Genomic DNA, 20,558 nt, shown 5'->3' with positions numbered 1-20,558 from the left:
TAGTTTGTCTCACTATGTGAGAGAGGGTATGCCCAGACATGGGTCACTAGCTCGCTGTGCCATAGGGAACCAAGCTGCACCTCACTGAGGATGCCCAACAAGGCTGAAACATTTACTGGTTGCAGAGGGGACCTGGCATAGCAGCTCGGCCTGGGCTGCTACCATTGGTGGCAGTACCTGACTGATTTGCATATGGCTGGACCCCTTTCCAATGGCACAGACTTGCTAGAAAAAAGTGGTGTGGAAGGTTGCCCAGAGCAATGACTGTGGTTCAGATGAATACAAAACCTTCCATCCATCACTTTTTTGGTTATAGTCTGTGTCAATATGTGAGCGAGGGTATGGCCAGACATGGGTCACTAGCTCGCTGCGCCATAGGGAACGAAGCTGCACCTCACTGAGGATCCCCAACAAGGCTGAAACATTTCTTGGTTGATTGTGTTTCCATGCAGAGGGGACCTGACATAGCAGTTCGGGCTGGGCTGCTACCATTGGTGGCAGTACCTGACTGATTTGCATATGGGTGGACCCCTTTTCAATGGCACAGACGTGCTAGAAAAAAGTGGTGTGGAAGGTTGCCCAGAGCACTGCCAGTGGTTCTGATTAATTCAAAACCTTCCACCCATACCTTTTGTATTTACAGATATTTTGTACTACACCTCCCATGATTCCCCCAACATTGAATATGCTGCCTAAAGATCATAGTCCAAAACATATAGTGAGCCTAAGGTTGTATATCCCTACTCATTATCCAAAATCCTGTTCACTGGAACCATGTTAATGTAAAAGAGTTGCATGATAGTGCATATCCCTGAAATGACCCAGATAGGATGGTGGAGATGGTTGATAGAATGTGAGCCTGCAGGTGCAGCCTAGACTAATTTCAAATGGTATCTTTCATGCCAAGTGCATATTCCAGATGTTGCTGTAACAAAATGAATGAGTGATCTACTTTTGGGAAGGCCTTTGAGAGGTGAAGTAAAATCAGAACTATTTCCCAGCGTTGATGCATAGTAGCATGCTGTAAGAAGAGTGTGCTATGGGCCTCCTCGCCATTGGTATCTGGCTGTAAATTCAGTATGTAAGCAATATCGTTTCAGGTCTAACTAATTAGGGCAGGCACTGAAGTTATAACAGATTTGACAAATCATGGAAGGTTTCTGGATTTGTTGGCCTTTTTCAGCAGATAAGGGGTGGTGGTGTTTTGAGCCATTCCTCAAGAAAACTGAGGGTAGCATATATCAACTGCAGGTAGAGTGGAACGCGAGTTGACACTATCAATTGCCATCAGCTTGGAATTGGACGTAGCTGGATTATTATTTATTTATTTGTACATTTATAAAGCATCACACAAAACCCGTGGGCATCTAGGCGCTGGTTACTTGTTATTACAGTGCGGGAGCATACTGGCATAAAGAACTATATGAGGACCTGATAGTATTATTTCTATGAGGATGTTGCAGGGTGACTGCATTGTTTCATTTGAACATGCCATAGCTTCCATGCAGTGCCTCTTCAATGGGCTTTGAGTTTTTTTTTGCAATAACCCACTGTTTTGTATCCTATTTTGGAAACATCCTTTTGAGAGTTTTTCGCTTTGACGGATTTTGCCTGGTATCAAGGTTTTATTTTTCCCCAGGTGACAGGAAGCTGATATGCTACCTTGTGAGGGCTGTTGCAGGGGAGTGGGTTGATGGGGGAGGGATCACAAATAATGTATAGATCTCTTCTTCTTGCAAGCATTGTCATCAGGGCATTGTTCAGATACTGCCTGAGAACGGCAATATGATCAAGGGCTGGCGTCAACTTTTGCTTTTAGCAATGCAAGGCTATCCACACAATCACTACTCAGAGGGTGACAGAAGTATTCTTATCAGACACTTTATTAGTTTCGAGTCATGCCAGACAGGTATGTGCATGGGGATGTAGATAAGGGTGCGGTTTAACCAAGAGACTGTGAAATAGTTATTAAACAGGAACAAAGCGATCCAGGGGAATAGGAAGAGGAGGCTGCGACAGGCACAATCGGCATGTTCTCCTACCTTTGAGGGAGAGGCCAAGGGCACCTATACAGTCAAGCACACATTGGGTGCAATGATTTCATCAACTGACACACAATATGCGCAATTCTTCTGGCAACAGAGGGGATTTAAAGTCGATTGTGCCAGGTCAACAATTTATCAGGGTGATGGGTTTTCTAGCAAGGGCAATGATTGTTTTTTATAGTGCATTGTACAAGTATTGCAAATATAACATTGGACATGGTGTTGTACTTTACAAGATGGCTGCCATGTCACTATCCCTACCTACATTGCTTGAGTAGGATTTTGGAACTCCAGGACATCCTGTTGTGGGCTTATGGAGGTCCACCTGCCACTATGGACTGGGTAATAGTAAGTATAAAGTATGGAACAATACAATTCTTGCTTGTGAATTAAGGATTCTCTGCTGATGGTTCTGTCTCTACTGATACAATAAACCCACCATCAAACATGTGTTTCTTTTCCAAATCATGTATATTGGTCGTGCTCCAACTACTTTGAGTGAACTTGGTGCCTCCCAACTTTTAGGAGTATTCAAGGTGTTTAAGCAACAAAGGTTTGACAGAGTTTACTATTTCTCTCTGCATAAGACACATGCTTCTGTGGAGCAAGATCATTCTAGAGGGGGCTGTTAGTACTGAGGCTCATGTGGGGAAGGACATGACATGATCACATTTTTAGATTAGATTTAAAGAAGGTCTCCTGTAAAGTTAGATTAGGTCAAATCAAGTCAAATATCTTCATTCATATTTCTCCATTAAAAGACATACAATAGTCACTCGATACATTAATAAAAACAACCTAATTTTCCAAACATCCCAATCAAGCTAGCATAAAATAATAAAAATAAGCATCCATAAAATCCTGCTCTTTGGATTGAATCCTAAAACCAAATAAAATTACTGAATATAATTTTTCATTATAACATCCCTATGAGTGAGGACTTCTCGTACATATTCACAGAGATAAAAAATAAAATCGTTATTACCACAATTCATTATAAAAGATAATATGAGGCCTCATTATGTATTAACATACACCGGCACATTACCCCACCGGCCAACTCATCTGAGACTCCATGAATGGGGATTTAGACCAGCAACCGTCACTCGCAATAATTCTGTTTGCCCTTATCCTGGCAGATTTACTGCCAGGTTACTGGCAAAACTGTATTGACACCCAATGCCTATTTGTAAGTTCTAATGTTAGCCTTTAAAAAGTCGGGCCTGAGCTACTTTTCCCTTTGATCGTTTTAATTCCCACAGATGAGCAGAAAATGCCCCAATCCTTCATCAGCTCCCATTCTGCAATTACATTACGTGGACAGCACCCGTTTTTTGCAGGTGTTGCAGACATTGAGTGGGAGAATGTTGACGCTGATCATCATTTTACATTCCCTGCAAACATGCAGTGTATCTTTACAGATTCCTCCTTCGACCTCAAGAGGCAGCCGAGTAACCTTATACAATGTAAGGGACGGTAAAGTACACACCCTGGCCCTATCTAATTCCTGGTCATAGCACATGGCTTTCCTTAACAGATCCTTTTTAATTTGGGAGAATTCCAGGGCAGACAATGAACACCCTTAGAACCCCACCTGGTTAAAAGGGCCCAACCCTAATTATACCATGTATACTTCCTCCTGGCTTCTGACCAAACTGTCTCTGCCAATGCATTCTGTATATTAGGATTCCTTAAGCCTACCACATGCGCCTTTAAAAGAAATGTTACACATCTCAAATTTGCCAGTGTAGCTATATTTGGAACCCCCCAGTTCCAGCCTAATTGCTCTATTCCGTGCTCCCGAGAAAGGCCCGTTAGTTTCTTTAACAATTTGTTCTTGGCCACCTCCAGCTGGTCACACTTTGATACCCCCAGACATTGCTCCCATAGAGGAGCATTTATTATTTATTTTACAAAATGTATAGAGCACACAAACAGTCCGGGGCATCGAGTTGCTGTTACAAGGAAATTACTTAATTACATGAGGCATACATCATACCTTATTGACCCTACCTTAACTCTATGTACTTGAAGGCATTTACCTAGGATGTTGGCCCCGTATTTGTGATAGAAGGTCAGCAGTCCTCCCATCCTTGATTTAATTTCGCTGCTATGGCCTTGATGTGCGGGGCCCAGTTTCCGGGCTTATCAAAGGTGAGGCCCAAGTAACAAAAGGAGCTCACCACTTCGTTTTTTTCGACCCATTAAGTTCCAAATATACTTATTTTCCTGTTCCCCAAATACCAAGATTTTCATTTCTCCCATATTAAGCATCAGGCCATTTGTGCGAAAATAGTTACCTGCATATTCCAAGCTCCTTTGGACCCCCCCCCCACCACCCGCCCGGTGTAAGATCCATTAATGCTGTATCATCGACAAACAAGAGCGATCCATATGTCACCTTTTGAAGTAAAGGTGGAACAAGTCTTGACTCGATCTTTTCGGGCCTGAAATCAGAGAGGAAACGAATAAAGAAAAGTGAAGACAGCGAACACGCCTGCTTTACCCACTTGTTGGCACACACATTGTGTGTGTTAACTTCTCTTTGACGGAGAGTAACCTGCTGCATGAGTATTCAAATAGCGCGCTTGTATAAGATTCAAGAGACCTCTTGGGGCCTTAAATGATTCCAGCTTCCTCCAAAGGATATTCCTATCCATGGAATCAAAGGCCTTTTCTAAATCTAGGAACACAACATACAACTCGCCCTCTCTATTCGTGCAGTACTTCTCTATTAAAATATTCAATATAAAACAATGATCTAAAGTAGAAAAGCCTTTTCTAAACCCTGCTTGGGAGGCACTCAAAATGTTGTTACTCTCCACCCATTCTTGTATCCTCTGCATTAAACATTTACTTAAAAGTGTATTAGTCGTATCCAACAATGATATTGGCTGCTAGCAGTTGGGGTTATCGATTGAGCCTTTCTTAAGCATCGGGATGAGAAGGGTCCCACTCCAGGATTTGGAGGAAACTCCCTCTGATGAGATAGTATTAAACGACCAAGTAAGAAGGTGGGTCCACCATTGCCAACACGATTTATAAATGTCAGACCCCAAACCACCAGGGCCAGCGGCTTTGCCCATTGACATGGTTTTAATAGAGAGAGCAACTTCCCCCCCAGAAAAGACAATATCCCATCCCCCTTCCTTATATCATCTCTTTTGTCCGTCTTCAACTATCCCAGGTTTGAATTTGTCTTCATTTATTTTTGGCAATGCGTAATCCAAACGCCAATGCATTGACCCCATGCCCCCCCTTGCCACTGCACCCCCAAGTATTTCCCCTGATTCATAGAAATCTTCAGCTACTAATTTCCAAAATTTTTGATTAGATTAGGAATGGATATCTCTTTAATCAGAATTGAATTAGAATAAGAATAAATGCAGAGTTATGTTTGTCTAAATTTGAATTTGCTGGGCAGTCACACATTGGTGAGGGAACAGAAAGCCGAGTAACTGGCTGGAATGGCACAGTGACTGGCTTGAGGCATGGTGTAATTTGAGTGGGGGGACAGAGGTGCCTGTCCCCCCAACTTTGATAGCACTGCAGATAGTCCCCCCATTTTTCAGCATAGCTGCAAACTGACCCTTGACTCAGGATCACATGCAGGAGGGCATGCTAAGGAAAAAGAACATCATGTTACTAAAGTGATGATTCTATAAAATGCAAAGCAAAACTTTCTCCATCTTACAATGGCTTTAATTAGGTCCGCTTCCGTAAACAGTCACAGGGCTTTGGCCACCTGAGCTCATGGGCGACCTGGGCGATTGCCCAGGGCCTTGCATCGCCCAGTCACCCCCAAACCTTGAATATGAGGCTGCTGTGTCCTTAATGGGACTGCCCCAAACTTGGCATTAGGGTCATGCAAATCCCTTAACCTTCTACACATTTGCCAGCTGTGAATGGCAGCAAGTCCTCTAATGTTAACATTAACATGTTGGCAATCCAAGCTTCAAAAAAGCCTCAATCGCAGTGGAATAGATTATACATGCGGCTCCATGTATAATATTAGTGATTATTCATATGCACTTCGCAAGGTGGTCTCTTGTCCTGTAACTCCCACTGCAAAGTATAACAGATTGCTGTCTCCCCTTGTGTTGTCATTTTCTGAATGGTCCCTTACAGTGATGTCAATACATATGCAAGTTATATGTCAAGCCGGAGACTTCTTACTGTGAATTCATTTCTTTACTACTAATAGCCAGCAGGAAAGAGAAAAGTATTTCCAAATATAGAAACGTTTTTAATATTTTAAAAAAACAATTACATATCAGACTATATCCCAATCCAACATGAAGGCCTAGTTCATTCCCCCATACCAACCAATAAGGTTACATGTGAGCATATATGATCCCTGCACTTTCACTTACTCCTCTCTTCTTGGCTGCTGATGCCATCAAGTTAAGCACCACCCTTTGTATACACTAAACCTGTGTGGTGTAGAATTGCTGCTAAACTATTGGATACACTATTGCTCATACCAGTATTTTTGGCTGGCATTGTGTTTCCCTGCAGCAGCGCAGTATCTGGAGCCTCAGCACATGCCCGCGTATTGGTGCCACAGTGAGGTTCGGGCAACATGCGACGTGTCACTGCCTGTCAGGCGCTCATGATGAGACCTTTTAGTCCATTCAAACATGCCCTCTGCAGCTTCCAGTGACCACATGGATGTGCAGAGAGCATAGTGGAGGCCATCTCTCTTACTGTTCCCGCATTTCCATAGTGCTACCGGACTAATACCTTTAGTTACTATCACAAGGTTGGGGTCTGTTGTTAGCGGACTGTGTTCTTGTGTCTCATTGATGCATGTTGGGTTCTTCAGGGCAGGGCAGGGGTCTGTTTGGTTCCCATCGGAGCAACACCTCATTAATGGCCATGACGCTGTCGGTGAGTGACTTTCTCATAATGGGATCCGATTGTGCCAATGCATTGTGGGGCTTTCAAGCAGGTTTTTTAAGAAGATGTCATCCTCTGGAGGCTTGGAAGGGAATATGCCTAATGCTAGTTGTGATACTGCTAGGGGTCCCAAACAATATGCTATTATATGCTATGTGGCTGGGGGTTTGCCTCAGGGAGCAGGGTCAGCTCTCCTTCCTCCCCCCCTTCTACATCTGTAGCCATAGGTGTGCAGTGGACTATGGAAAATGCTGAATGGGACGTCATTAACACCCTGGTCTCCTCCTTTGATAAGCTTATAGTACCTGTGCTTTGATATAGATTAATGACTGTGCATCCTGCCAGAGTGAAGGGTGGACAGGATCAGTCAAGAGATTCATCTTTTCCTTAAGAAAGAGTTGTTCTCCCTCAGACTGTTGGTAACGGAGCAGAGGATGTTCCCGGAACTCATTCGGCTCCTCTGCCCCCTCCATTACAGAGTTCTCCACCGGCTCAACGTCAGGCACCTATGCAGGAGCGTGTCCTGCTGCCAGTTGATATATCTCTCTTCAGATGCCAAAGAAGAACTTATTTTTTGACTGAAGCTCATGGAAGACTTGTATGGGAGGACAATGTTGATCCCTTTCCCGACAGAGTTTTAGAGTCACATGGCAGCCATTTTGACTGGGGAGCGAGAAGGGGGTTCATGTTTATGTGGGGAAATTGTCACAGGAAGTGTGACCTCTCCATATCAACTGCCTGGAGTTTTTGTCAGGATCCTTCACTTTGAAAAGCCTTAGAAGGGATATGATAAACATTTGTGTTTTTGTTAGTCAACATTTCAAGGGCCTGTTAGGTTAACTGCCAGCGTCTAGTACATTTTTGAAGACCTACACTTTATCAAATGCATTTTTTGATGATTTATTTGTGGCAAAATGAATATGCTAAGTGGCGGCATGGTATATATGTGTGTGGGGATATGTGTAGAAAGGGGGAGTGCGAAATAAAATGTGGGTGTGGTTCATAGAGCCACTGCCTGAGGGTACAAGATTCAAGAGTTTAGCAGATCTGGCGAGGGACCTTTAGATTAACACTTCAGGTCAACACTGTTGCATACTGAAATTCCAGCCATCTACAGGACTGGCGATATTGGAGGCTGGATCCCAGCCTGTTTGCTTCCCTGCAGCCCTTCACTGCCGATTGAGTAAAGTCTGGAGGGACAGAGTACAAGGCAAGCTTGGGAGTATGGAGATCATCTATCAATGGACCCATTGCCACATGCTAGTTAATTATGCAAGTGTCAGCATGGCTACTTGTTTTTACAGGTTCGTTTTCCATGTTTTCTGTATTATTTTACTAGTCTTACAATTTAAGATTACGGCAACACTGCGATCATTTTTCTGATTTTCTACTTTGAACAGTTTATTTGTAGTGCAACTGTTTGATGTGATTTGAGGTACTGGTAAATAGGAAGATTCGGGTAGGCAAATGATAGCAGTGAAGGAGGTCAGGGTTATGCGTGGGGAAACAGGTAGGTTTTGAGGCACTTTCTGAAAGTGGTGATGGAGGATGCAGTGCGTTTGTGAAGAAGTAGGATGTTCCATGCTCTGGGTACCTATTGGGTAAATGCTTTTTTTGGTGTGCATGAGAGTTTGGAGAGGGGAATGTGTATAAGGTTTGTCTTGTGTTTGTGTAGTAGATGGGTTTGAGTTTGTCATGAAAGTAAGATAGTGGTCTGAAGCGAATGGCTGTGAAAAACACTGGAGAGTCTTGTTAAGGCAATTCACTGTTGTATTGGGAGCCAGTGGATCCTGGACAAGAGTGGGGGTGATGTGTGGATGTTTGGGTAGGTGGAGGATGAGTCTGGTTGCTGCATTTATATGACTTGCAAGAGAGCAAGGGTGCAGTGGGGGTGTCCAGTGAGGAGAGCATTTCCATAGTCCAGCTTAGAGACAACCAGTGCTTGGACTGCAGTGCGGAAGTCTTCAGGAGGAAGGATATGTCTGATTTTCTGTAGTGGGTGTAGTTTTAGATTGCATATTTTGGTGGCAGTGGCTATGTGGTGTGTTAAGGAAAGGTGGGGGTTGATGGTGGAGCCAATGGATTTGATGAACGTGGAGAGGAATATGTGTCGATTGTTTGTGGGGAGTTCGTGGATCCAGATGGTGAGATGGGGTTTGTGTCTTGTGGGGGTGGCGAGGCGGATGAGGAGGTATTCTGTTTTGGAAGGGTTGTGTTTGAGGAAGTGGGTGGCCATCCATTTGGTGATGGTGGAGAGACAGGTTCTAATGTTGTGGAGGTGTAAAGGAGATGAAAGTTGGAAGTGTATGTATGTGAAATCTGCATATTGATGGAAATAAACATTGTGTTTGTGAAGGGTATGTCCAAGGAATTCAACACATAGGTTGAAACGGCTGGAGATGGGGAAGAGCTCTGTGGCACCAAATACTTAACAGGGGTGGGGCCTGATGAATATGGGGGCATGTAGACAAAATGTGTCCTGTCAGGGAGAAATGAGGAGAACCAGTCGAGTATGGTGCCAGAGAGATTCGTCCTGTGGGCTAGGATGTCTAGTAGAATGGTCTGGCTGATGGTGTCAATGGCTGCAGGGAGGTCGAGGCGTATGAATAGTGCTGTGTATCCTTTGTCTGTGATGTTGTGGAGGTTTTCGAGGATGTGAAAAGAAGAAGTCTCAGTGCTGTGTCCAGGTCCAAAGTCAGATTTGAAAGGGTTTAGTAGGTTGTTTGTGGAGATGTGCTGTTGCAGTTAGGTAGTGACAGAGCATTCCATGATTCTAGCTAGATATGGTAGGATAGTAATAGGGCAGTTTTTTTCAGGGTGCGTGGGGCAGAGGGATGTTTTTTGAGGAAGGGGGAGATTTGTCCAATTCTGAGTGCAGTGGGAAAAGTACCATGTAAGAGACAAGAGTTGATGATGTTGAGCCAAATGAGAGCTAGGGTGGTGATGCAATTGGATGCATCTTGAGGTGGTTTTACGCCTGCATGAAAATATCATGCAGGCGTAAAACGTTGTGCTCTCCCAAGATGGAGGAGGAAAGCAAAGCGGAGATGCAAACTCAGCTTTGTGCCCCTCCTCTGATCAAGTGCACAATATAAAAGCAAAAAAGCGTTACTTATTGTACATCCTTACTCTTTTGAAGTTGAACACGTTTTTCTTTTACTGAGGGAAGAGAATGTCACACTGGCTAGCTTCATGAATGGTGCATCTGAAGGTCACACTAAAAGGTGACAGAGGGACGCATGTTTTTACTGGAGGGAGCTGAAAAGCACTCATTTCAGAGAGGGCATGACTGATGTGAACACCAAGTCAAGCACCTGAAATGTGGAGTATGTTTGAGCCACCTGTGACACAAGTGAGATATTGAATCCATGTGATCTTCTGAAACAGGAGATGGGCAATAGCATCTGTATACCACATAGCTCATGCAGTCATGCTGCACACTGGTTTGATCTCAAAAGAAGGTCCATAAAGTCAAATTTAAATGAGCTAATGAAATCAGGAACTAAGAAGGCAGGACAGATATCTGATCCTAAAAAGCAGTAAAGATTACTAACACCAACAAACATTGTATTGTGCATGTAATCAATGCGATATGTTGGTTTCAGCTATGTAGTTAGTTGAAAGGAAGTTATTTTGGAAAATGGTCACAAAAGATTTCGAGGGTGCATTGCGCAGTGGCAACGAGGCCTTTTCTCCCTAAGTGTGATCGACACATTTTGAGAATACATTTAAATAGTTTAATGATCTTTAAATATGTTTATTTTAAGGTGAAACAGGGCTAAAGATATATTGCTAAAATAGATTTGAATAGTTTTATGATGCATTTATTTTAATGTTAATGTAGAAATCCAATTAAATATATATTTCCATCTTGCTGATAACATTTTTACAATTACACATTTAACGGCACACTTTCTATGCAAAATTGGGTAAACAGCAATGCAATGTTCTACTCAATTGTGTATGGCAAAGCATAAAACAATGCAGTAGCTGTCAGGCCACAATAAATTTCATTTTCAAACACATTTTCATAATGCCTCTGCTACAATATATTCCAGCACTGCCACTGTGAAACGCACTATGACTACAATATATGCCAGTATATTGGAAGTGACTGTCAAGTGTCTGGCAATCTGCTGGCGAGGTTGAGCAGGAGCTTTGGAGCATTTTTTAGCTGGAGCATTGCTGCGTGAGCCTGTGTGAGCCCCACCCCCTACGCAGTTCATAATCTTGAGGGGTCCGCAAAGTGGCCCGCAAAGTGTCAAGTGTCTGGCACTCTGCGGTCCGCGGTTTGCAGTTATGTGTGGAGTGCACAATGACTTTCTGGCGGTGACATACACCAAAGCTTTTAGAAGGTGAGATCCACTAGCTTTTCTAAGTGTGTTCCACACTGCTTCACTGGAGGGTGTTCGTAACTTGATTGGTGTGATAACTTGCGGGGAAAATCGAAATGCTACAACCTACATAACACTGATCAAACACTGTTGGACAAAGAGATGGCTTTTAACTTACATTCGGCAAACAAAAACAGTACCTCTCGACCAGCGAATCAAGGAAATAACACAACTTCTTTCTCAAGTCATATAGTCCCGTGCTTCAAATGACTCAAATGAATACATTGATACCAGACTCCCTGATCGTGGAGTCTGGAACGGATTTCAGTGAAGGTGTTGAAATTTCAGGTCCTGTTTTATAAGACGTAGAATGCAGAGTGAGTATTTCAATTCCAGACGTATTGATTAGCCTGGAGGAAGATATCCAGGGCTTGACTAAGTGCCATCAAGATTCAGCACATCTCATGAACGTTCACCACTTCGGAGTGGGGAGATGTAACAAGTGAGGCAACTCACGATGACATTTGTATGAGGCGTCAAGTGTGGTAGAACGGTCGGAATGACCATTTCAAAGAGAGTCTAAATCATTTCATGAGGCCACAGATAATTCAAACAGTCTTTAGCAGATTTAAGCATAGTGTTACAATCTTTTATACCCCTTTATGATAATGTTGTTTTGGAAATAAGAGAAAACGGTACTATTCTTAGAGAATTAAAGGCTTCTTTAGTAGAAAATGAAGCGTGATCTTTAAATTCCAGCCCGAATTCAGTAGAACTAATGTTAAGGAATGCAAACTTATCTTACTCAGGTGTTAACGATCAGTCTAGGGAGGACAACTTCGAGAAATGGACAGTGATCACCCTTGAAGATAAGGGGCAACCCGAGATGAGAAGGAATGCACCTAGGAAGACTCGGAAAACTAAGGGGGTAATTCATAGAATTTAGCGCACAAGTGGCGCACGTGGCTGGCGCACAGTGTGCGCGAGCGAATCTCTGCGCCAGCCATTTGCGCACACAGCGTATTCATGGATTTCAGCTACCAAAACCAGCCGTGGCGCACAGTGGCACAGCGACCCTGCAGCAGCTCCAGCTACGGCCCCAAGAACGCCCCTCGCGCAGGGAAAAGCCATCAAAATCCCCAATCCAGCGCAAAGGGCTGCGCTAACCCTGTACCAGCACGGCAAGCGGGGTACGTGTATTACTGGGGTTCACGGGAAGGTTCACACGTGATTGGCCCTGTGCGAGCGGGGTACGTGTATTACAGGGGTGCGCGGGAAGTTTCAGACGCGATTTCAGCAGGGTACGTGTATTTCAGGGGTACGAGGGAAGTTTCACACGCGATTCCAGCAGGGTACGTGTATTTCAGGGGTGCGTGGGAAGTTTCACATGTGATTCCAGCAGGGTACGTGTATTTCAGGGGTGCGCGGGAAGTTTCACACGTGATTTCAGCAGGGTACGTGTATTACTGGGGTTCGCGGGAAGTTTCACACGCGATTGGCCCTGTGCGAGCGGGGTTCGTGTATATCATGGGTGCGCGGGAAGTTTCACATGCAATTTCAGCAGGGTACGTATATTTCAGTGCTGCGCGGGAAGTTTCACACGCGATTCCAGCAGGGTACGTGTATTTCAGGGGTGTGCGGGAAGTTTCACACACGATTTCAGCAGGGTACGTGTATTACTGGGGTTTGCGGAAAGTTGTACACGTGATTGGCCCTGTCCGAGCGGGGTACATGTATATCATGGGTGCGCAGTAAGTTTCACACGCAATTTCAGCAGGGTACGTGTATTTCAGGGGTGCGCGGGAAGTTTCACACGCAAATCCAGCAGGGTACGTGTATTACAGGGGTGCGCGGGAAGTTTCACACGCGATTTCAGCAGGATACGTGTATTACTGAGGTTCGCAGGAAGTTTCACACGCGATTGGCCCTGTGCAAGCGGGGTACATGTATTACAGGGGTGCGCGAGAAGTTTCACACGCAATTTCAGCAGGGTACGTGTATTTCAGGGGTGCGTGGGAAGTTTCACACGCAATTTCAGCAGGGTACATGTATTTCGGGGGTGCCGGGGAGTCCTACACATAATTTGGCAGTGTGGGTCCTCCCAGGTGTTCCCTGTACACCCTCCACGGCCCCTGCAGACAGCCCACACCACAGGGGACTACCCTGCACCCCTGGTCATGTCCCGCAGGCAGCCCACCCAACATGGGCATGCCTCCCAGCAAAGGCACATGTCTCCTTGCACTACTGATCACCAACTCATGTCCCCATGCACCCCCACCCCCCAGCAGTGTGGGGCACCTGCCAGCAGGCCCCCACTCATGTCCCACTCATGTCCCCCTGCACCCCACCCCCCAGCAGTGTGGGGCACCTGCCAGCAGGCCCCCACTCATGTCCCACTCATGTCCCCTTGCACCCCCACCCCCCAGCAGTGTGGGGCACCTGCCAACAGGCCCCCACTCATGTCCCACTCATGTCCCCCTGAACCGCCACCCCCCAGCAGTGTGGGGCACCTGCCAGCAGGCCCCCACTCATGTCCCACTCATGTCCCCTTGCACCCCCACCCCCCAGCAGTGTGGGGCACCTGCCAGCAGGTCCCCACTCATGTCCCACTTATGTCCCCCTGCAGCCCCACCCCCCAGCAGTGTGGGGCACCTGCCAGCAGGCCCCCACCCATGTCCCACTCATGTCCCCTTGCACCCCCAAACCCGCAGCAGTGTGGGGCACCTGCCAGCAGGCCCCCACTCATGTCCCACTCATGTCCCCTTGCACCCCCACCACCCAGCAGTGTGGGGCACCTGCCAGCAGGCCCCCACTCATGTCTCACTCATGTTCCCCTGCACCCCCACCCCCCAGCAGTGTGGGGCACCTGCCAGCAGGCCCCCACTCATGTCCCACTCATGCCCCCCTGCACCCCCACTCCCTAGCAGTGTGGGGCACCTGCCAGCAGGCCCCCACACATGTCCCCCAAACACCACACCATGACTATACAGACCCATGGCCCTAATGCCAACCCAAATCCCACCCCTCCACCCCCCAGTGCAAACACCCAACGAACCACTGCACCCACTCCCTAGTAAATCACCCATTCCATGATAGTCTGAAAAGAACCAGCATGCCCATCAGCAAATGTCCTACAGAGCCACACAGTTGCAACACATGACTGTGCCAATGCTCATGGAGACATGCACCAAAATCATCACTGTACACCACACCAATAATGTTGAATAAAGAAATGTATTAAAAAGTATAACAATGTCAAAATGAAAAGCACACATGCAAATGAAGAAATAATATTTGAAATAAGAAAAGAAAGTCAAATCCAAGCAAGAAAAGAAATCCAAAACATGAAAAAATATAAGTGGTGCATCCCCAAAGTCCATATAACGAAATCCAAAGATGGAAAGCATAAAAAAACATTACTCCATGTGAATATGACTAAAAGAAAGTATATACATGTCCTGAAAATTGAAAACGAAAGTCTGAAGGGTCCATTATCCCAAAAGCAAATGAAACCTACCAAGAACCCTATCTAAAATACAACTATATACAAAAAGTGGAGCAGAGTCTGTGGACTTCAAATCATAATAATAAAGAAATGAAACCTAAACCTAAATAACTATATACAAAGGCGGCAGGCTAGTCCGACGGCTCACTGGTTGATGTCATGGGCCAGGGCATCATCGAACTCCTGTTCAATGGCTTGGAGGCGGGCATGTTCCCTGGCCCCGAGGTCTCGCAGGGATAATGCGGTGTCCAGCTCCAACTCCCTGCGAATACCCTCGAGGCACTCAGCCCGCCTCAGCACCCTCCGCATGGAGTTCTCCCCCCTGACCATTGTGAGCCGTTCCTCCTCCGCCTGCTGCCGCTCCGCACCTATCTGCTGGCCCAACTGCTCCCACACAGAAGACACTCCCATTCCAGGGTTCTCCTGCCCTCCGGCCGATGCCTGGCCCACTGATGTTGATGGCCCCGAGCCATGATGCATCCCACGTCGAGCCTGCCGCTGCCTCCGACGCAACTGCCTCTGCCAGCACGACGGCATCCAGGCTGATGGAATCCACCGACGCCGTCGTGCACGTGCCCTGCCCGATGATGCTGTCACATCCTCCATCTGCTGGGGTCCAGTTGCTGGTGTGTCCACCCCTGCTGGACCTCCGACTCCCGACTGTGGCAGGGATGGGATCCCCACCGAGTTGGCTGAGTTGGTCGGGGCAGGTCCACAGGGGGCCCTTGTGGCATCTGGGCCGGAAGACGGCATGGAGAACGACTGGCGCATAGCCTCCACAGAGGAGGAGAGGGTCGTCAGAGTGGCCGACACATGTACGAAACCCCCGACCATGGCCGCTCCCAACTGGGCCACGTTGGCACGGTGCTCTTCGTGATGACGTGCGTGCTGCCCCCGGGAAGCATGCACGTCATCACAAATGACACCCTTGCGCAAAGCGACACCAATCAGGATCTTCTCCATACGGCCAGGGGTCCCCTCGTCCGTAGGTGGAGGGGAGTCAGATGACATGGACATCCCACCTACCTGCGGACGGGCCTGGGATGGGGCATCCCTGCTGGTGCATGGTGGTGCAGTCACAGTGTCAGGGACAGTGACATGCACAGGCCCCTCCACGGCGACTTGTGCTGCCTCCTGCCCCTGCCCCTGGACTGCACCACTTGCACCAGCAGGGATGCCCCCACCAGGCCCCATGTGCGGCTCAGTAGCGGCCTCCTCCTCCTCTGTGGAAACCACCAACCTGGATGGCTCCACACCGTCTTCCGCCGTTGCAAGCCCCTGTGGGGGCTCACCCACCCCTTCCGCTGCATCAGTGGGGGCATCCCCGCCGCTTTGCTCCACAGCACCATCTCCGCCCTCTTCTTCACTTGGTGTAGAGGGAGACATAGAACACAAGCATCAGGGTACTGTACAATGGTCCCCTAGACAGGAAGCAATAGCAGATGAGTGGCACTGTCAAAGATCACTTCCATCATGTCCCTCCACAACACATGGGTCAGTGCAGGCAAAACACATGCAGTAACAGGCATGGCGCATGCTATGGACATTAGCATACATGTCCAAGGGACTATTGAAACATACAATGTTGTTTTGGAACTCACATGCATCATGGGTCATGCCTATCACATGCACACACTTCACCGTAGTTTCATCCATCTGGCCTCGTACACCCCAGACACAGTGGATGTAAGGATAACTAGGCTGCATCAGTGAATCTGAACATTGTCACAGACACGTGTCATGCATCCATGGCATTCACAAGTCACAGACACGCAGGTCAGACACACAGACATGGACACCATACATGTACATGGCATCAGCACCCATCCCTCACCCCTACCCATGTCCAGGAACAGAGACTGGCATGCTCTCATGTGTCCATTCCGCATAGGGCTCCCCATGTTGCATTTAAACACATGCACCAACCGTGTGGTTCACACATTACTGGTCTCACATGCATGACCATGATGTCCCTGCACACACACATGCGTACATGGCCTATGTCACACATACAGGCAAGTATCAGACAACCAGCACACTGCAACATGCCCTGTCTCACACAGCAATGCTTGGCCACTTACCGCTCGACTCCAGACGGGTCTGCCTCTCAAGGATCTGGGCATGGAGCGCTGGGCGTACACGTTCCAGGACCCTCATCTGGATGGTACTCATGCTGCCCCGGCCCCCCTCCACGAGGCGCCGGGCCTTTATGAGGATCCTGGACCTCAAGTCCTCCCAGCGCTTCTTGACTTGCTTGATGTTGCGGGTTGCCACCCCCTCCACTTTGATGGCAACCACAAAGTCGTCCCAGATCCTGTCCCGTCCTTCCTTGTCAACGTGTGATGATCCGAAGAGGGCATCATAATGCCCCAGGACAAGCTCCACCAGGACACCAACTTCCTTCTGACTGAAGCTGGTGGCCCTCGGCCCCTCTGGCTGTGGGTCGCCAGTGGTCTCAGATGATGTTTGCCCCGACATGGCGACCCCCGAGCAGGCGTGGGTGGGCAACTGGGTCCTGGGGCTGGGCTGTGGAGTGATGGTATCCCAGTCGGGAGTCTTCTGTTCCAGCAGGGGTGGGCACCGCAACTGGACACCTGCAGATGGCTGATGTGCAGGCACCAAATGGCAGGGCACGAGGGCAGCAGGCAGTCAGGCAGCAGCAGTTGGCAGGTGGGAGCGTGCTCGGGGCTCTGGGGGGCAGTGATTCAGCCTTTTGGGCAGGAAAGTGGTCTTCCGCGTGTTTTCGCGTGGCCAGCTTGATACGGAGTGATTTGGCACGTGAAAAAATTGCACGTCAGCGTGTAATTCGAGGAAAGGCCCTTTGCGCGTAAGCGCGTCTGCACGTATACGTGATTTCATTGGACCAAAGGCCCTTAGCGCGTAAGCGCGTCAGCACGCATACGCGATTTCATTGGACCAAAGGCCCTTAGCGTGTAAGCGCGTCTGTGATGTTTTGCGCACGGTCATTGCCCTGGCAGGGCTTGAAGATCCCACGTGGATTTCCATTGCTCTGTACGTGCTTTCCGTGGGGTGCAGTGCGTGTGTTTTCCAGGCGTTGGGGTTCACACGCTATTACTTCACAGCGGATGGGTGTTGGCTACACGTTCTTCTACATGCAGACGGTGAGTGGTACCCCGCTCGCCCAAGGCCTATCGCGTGTGAAACTTCCCGCGCACCCCTGAAATACACGTACCCCGCTCAATCGCATGTGAAACTTCCCACGCAACCCCAAAATACACGTACCCCGCTCAATCGTGTGTGAAACTTCCCACGCACCCCCGAAATACACGTACCTAGCTCAATCGCGTGTGAAACTTCCCGCGCACCCCCGAAATACATGTACCCCACTCAATCGCGTGTGAAACTTCCCGCGCACCCCCGAAATACAAGTGTCCCGCTCGCACAGGCCCAATCGCAGTATGGGACATTCATCATTGCTGTATATTGCCACTTTTGTAATACGCAGGGACGCTACCACCTGCGGACGTGTTTCGGCTTGTGCGTGTCTTTGGCTGTGCGCGGCTTTGCCCTATTCGATTCCATGAATACGAGTGGTTCGAGTGCGTGTGGGCGTTCCGTCTGCTTCCTTGCAGTACATCCCCAGTTACGCCCTTATTTTCGCGCGTTGTTCCCTATTCCGCGCGTTACGCCCCGTGTTCCGCCCACTTTCTGGTGTATGCACCGAGGTTGTGTGCTTTCATTGTGCTCGTCGTGCACGCCGTTCGGGATGTTGCAGTGACGTGTGCGCCATGCACGGGTTTGGCGCACATCCCAAGGAAAACACGCGCAGGGACTTCCATGAATCGCACGCGTGCACCTGTTTTTTCGCGCTTGCGCCTGCTTGCGCCTGCTTGCGCCTGCTTGCGCCAAGATTTTCGCCGCACGTTTGTTCCATGAATCGGCCCCTAAGACTATTAAAGGTTGAGTTAAATCTAAGAATACAGGCTCTAGAAAAGTCTTAAGATCAATGATTAGTGTGATAAACAATAGTGAGCTTTCTAGGAGTGAAGACTAGCTCACAATTCTGTTAATATCACTATTAATGACACACAAACTGGTGCAGAGACAGGGATCTGTAGCATTGGTGAAGATATTGTCAACATCGATAGATGTCAGAAAGTACAGACGTAGCAACGCAACCATGTTTACATTCTCTTTTGAGTCGCTCAAAGAACAAGAATATAAAAAGATCAGAAGATTTTTAAAACCAGCAATCAAGGGCAGCAAATGAATAAGGAGGAGAGCACAGAACAAACTCAGGAACCACATAATATTAGTGCCCACTAAATTGGATGAAAGGACAGACCACTCAACTGAGATCATTTCTGGACACAGGGGAGATATGGCGGAAGGTCCAGCTGCGATTAACGCTTCCACTTTGTGTTAGTGTGCGGATAATTTTAAAACAAATTTTACAAGGGGCGCTATGAGTCAAACAAGAATTTTTATGACCAATCATTTCTTAAACAGTGTTTTGAGGGGGAGCGACACGCCCCCCTCGACCGGACAAGAATTATGTCAATTATACAACAATTTCAAACGTAACGTTGATTTTGGCCTCTGATATACGCTTTGTTCATCTGTTTGACCATGCGTATGCTGATTGGAAACCTGGTTTATGCAAAACATGATGAAATCCTCAAGAGAGGATTTGAAAGCTACTATGTTCAACAAAATTACAAGGTCGATAATGGGAAAATCAAAGCTCCTGGTTATACAAATATGAAATACTCCATCACTAAGGAAGTCGGAGGCAGGTGTGTTTTGGAAATGACACACGTAGTTGGAGTTGGTTGTCCTCCTCACTCCCCATGACCTCTGGTATCAGACCAGGGTTTTGAAGAGGAAAATTGTACAGTACTTCGTTTCTTGGATCTTCAAATGAGAGTTATGTTTAATCACTATAACATTATTTTAACTCAAGAGTCATTGTTAAGTGAGAACCCAGTTATTGACAGACATTTTATAGCTACAAAGGATGCAAAAAAGGGAGAGAAGCAGAGACCCTTTGGTGGTATTGTTACTGCTACAAAAAATGAGCATGGCTGCTCCATTAAAACAATTAAAACTAGTATGGACACGGTTCTAGCGATAGAAATTGTGGATAAACACAGAACTTTGCAGACACACACTTTAATATTCAGTATCTACTATAATCCTGTTTGAGTAGGGGTAGAAGATGTCATCAACAACATAGAAAACATATTGGTTATGTGGTCGGATGTGTTTGAGTCTAACCCCATCATTTTGGGTGGAGACCTTAACTCTTCTTGCACAGAGATGGAGAATTGCAGTGAAGATATTGAGGAGAGGCACAGAGACATCAAGACAGACAACCTTGAGATTCAGGGCAAAAAGAGTCGAGACAGTTTAATCTGGGCAACATTCCTGGCTAGGTGGGGCTTTCTTCAATGTATTTTGCTTTTTAGAAAGGGCCCAGTCCTTGACCCTACCTGGTTTGGAAATGTTTCCAGTTCCGTTATTGACTATGTCTATCTTGCCAACGTGGTGCAAAAAAAGAAAATATCTTTTGTGGTTACCAAGACAAACACCAGTGATTATGCAATGTTGGTTCGCTTGTTAAAATGCTCGTCAAATGTCAAGGAGACGCCAGAACAGAGATGCAACAACTTTATTATAAACTCTACTGGAAATAGAGTGTCACAGGTGTGTAAAAAGAGTGAACAGGTGAATTTGAATTTAGTGAAATGGTGGCTGTGAAGGGATCATGAAGCAAGAGACAGAAAACAGATTCAAAGTTCAAACAGAAATACT

The sequence above is a fragment of the Ambystoma mexicanum genome, chromosome 5p (genome assembly GCF_040938575.1).
Source record: "Ambystoma mexicanum isolate Mex_15411 chromosome 5p, UKY_AmexF1_1, whole genome shotgun sequence".
Classification (NCBI taxonomy): Eukaryota; Metazoa; Chordata; class Amphibia; order Caudata; family Ambystomatidae; genus Ambystoma; species Ambystoma mexicanum.
The sequence above is the reverse complement of the archived record's forward strand: the minus strand, read 5'-3'. Positions refer to the sequence as shown.